This window comes from Pundamilia nyererei, unplaced genomic scaffold (genome assembly GCF_000239375.1).
Source record: "Pundamilia nyererei isolate P.nyererei 1_Seehausen unplaced genomic scaffold, PunNye1.0 scaffold00798, whole genome shotgun sequence".
In the NCBI taxonomy this organism is placed as follows: domain Eukaryota; kingdom Metazoa; phylum Chordata; class Actinopteri; order Cichliformes; family Cichlidae; genus Pundamilia; species Pundamilia nyererei.
This window is the reverse complement of record NW_005188199.1, coordinates 47,990-50,613: the sequence shown is the minus strand read 5'-3', so window position 1 is coordinate 50,613 and position 2,624 is coordinate 47,990.

The following is a 2,624-nucleotide window of genomic DNA, read 5'->3' as shown; positions in this document are numbered from 1 at the left end:
GCAGCTGACACAGAGTGGATTGTGTCATTCATGAAATTTCAGTAAAGTGGAATTTTAAAGTGAAACACTAAATCCAAATCAAAGAATTTATTTTGTGGTTTCAACACAAAAGTGAAATGTCTCCAAATGATCTTCATAAAGTCAGAGAGATCTGTCACCGTGTTGTGTAACGATATTCTTGAGTGTTTGTCAGTCGTGTCAGTTCTCAAGTCAGCGTGAAACTTTCATAATCACAGTTTCTTTTTAGTTTTCTGATCACTAAACCTCATTTTCAGTTTTACAGCAGAGAGCAGCATGTGTGAGATCTGCCACTGAAATGAAAACTCTGCGGTTATAGCGGACGCCCTGGACCACTTTCTCTGAAATGTGATTCTGTATTGTTCCCTGGTAATAACGTCACAGATGGGAATGATGTCAGAGTGGAAGAACTTTATTTACCACGAGCCCACATTGAACACACACTCTCGCTGGCAAGTAAGGATGTGGTTCTGAAATTAATACAAATAAGAAATAACATAAACATCTAGACTAAGATGTTCTGGAGACTAAGAATGTCAAACAAGACTAAGGTTCTGTTCAGTTTTCTGCTTGCAGAGCTGATACAGTTCCTTTTATCCCACATCAACCTTCAAACAAATCTGTTTTTACCTTTAACATAAACCTGTGTGGAGGTTTGAATTCATGTTTATCCACTTAGCATTTTTTGTTTTTAAATCTAATGCCACATCACCAATATGCAAACCACGGACTGGATCTGCAGCCAAATCTATTACCGATCACTCTGCAGACCTTTTCTCATACATACAGTTCTTATTCCCATATATTTTAATCTGGCCGAAAACACAGTCACCCAATCAAATTATTTATGCAGAGGGTGTGCGAGAACAGAAACCGCGAAAGTTCAAAGAAGGGGAGGAAACTGCTGACGGTCCACAGATGCTCTGTTAGCCTCTGTGTTAGCAGCATGCTACGACTTCACCCTTCATACTCAAACTAGAAGTGAGCAGAGGTCAATGAATTTAATGTCAATGAATTTAAACTTATTCATTATGTATATTTTAACATGATAAGTGGAGAACATTTTAACTGAATTATAAATGAGACAATGTTGTTTTTTTGTGGGTGACAAACACACCTGTGACTGTGAGGTTGATGAAGTGACTGATCTCAGTGTGAACTCTTTTATTTCTCACAGGGTTCCTCACTGCTATGTGACACTCATACATCCCAGTGTCATTAAATGTGACGTTCTTCAGGATCAGAGAAACGTCTCCATCCTTCATCTCCGGGTCCTTCAGCTTTACTCTTCCATGAAAAGATGGATGTTGGTAGTTTTCATAGGAGCGGTTGTTCCTGTAGAAGTAGACGTAGCCGTCTGTGTTCAGGTCAGCTCTGCTCCACTTCAACACCGAGATTCTTTCATCTGTGATAATTTGACACTGGAGAGTGACATCATCCCAAAGCTTCACTTGCAAACCCATCTGTAGCGCTGAAGACAAAAATCATCAGTTTTTATCTTAATGCATCTATGTTTATTATTAATTTTATAATTTTAATGCATGGAACTGATGTTAAAACTGCACATTTGACATTTGCATCTGCTGTGCTGATGCCTAAAGGGAGCAGTCAAAAGAAGTGTTATAGAAATGTAAAAATTTTATCTTGAGATGCATTAACTCCTTCAAACCCACAACGTATGGGCCTGAAAACTGCTGCTTCAAGTTAATTTAAAAGATATACACAAACACTTTGATGAATCAATGATTATTATAACCAGAGTCACCATATCAGGCTTCCAGTATATAATAATTTAATGACATAATTATTATGTCATTTTAAATTACATAATAATTTAAAGTCTAATATAGTTAAATAAAAATATAAAAATATAAAAATAAATTAACTATAAATTAACTATAAAAATATAGTAAATTTGTCATCAGTTAGCTTGATTTTTTGTTTGTTGTTGGTAAATAAATTACACTCGTTTAAACACAAACAGCGTCTTAATACTGAATTCTATCATTCACAGGGAGCTAGTGCAAGCCTGCTGACACTGTACTAATGTGATCTCTCAGTCAATGCAAATGGATAAAAGATTAATGAGTAACTCTGGTATACAGTGTGTAACAATAGTCCAATTAAAATCAAACAAAGATGCATGAGCCTTTCCAGATCAGAAGACCAATCAGAGAGCACAGCACTTAAACATTAAAGCAAACCTTAAAGAGTATCTGCCTCATTATTCAGGGTGAGTTTGATACTAAGAGTGTGTTAATAGGTCATATAGTACTTTGTGACTTCCATGCTTCTGCTGTGTTAATCAGAGATGAGCAGACCAGTGAGAATAAATAAATCTACAGTCAAACTTTTGTGAACCTGCTGTCGAAGTATTTCAACAAAAGCAACAGAGTAAAAAATGAGCCATGACACTCCCTCTGTCTTTGTGACATCATCAATCTCCTGGTCCAGTCCCTGTTAAGCCTGTGTAGGCCGGATCATCACTGTCACAGGAGGCATTTCATGGAGTCCAGAAATGAAAGTTTGATTTATTCTATTTAAAGAATTAAACAATTAACAGCTGCCAATCAGTAGGTTATTAGGTCATTGATTATTGATTATTG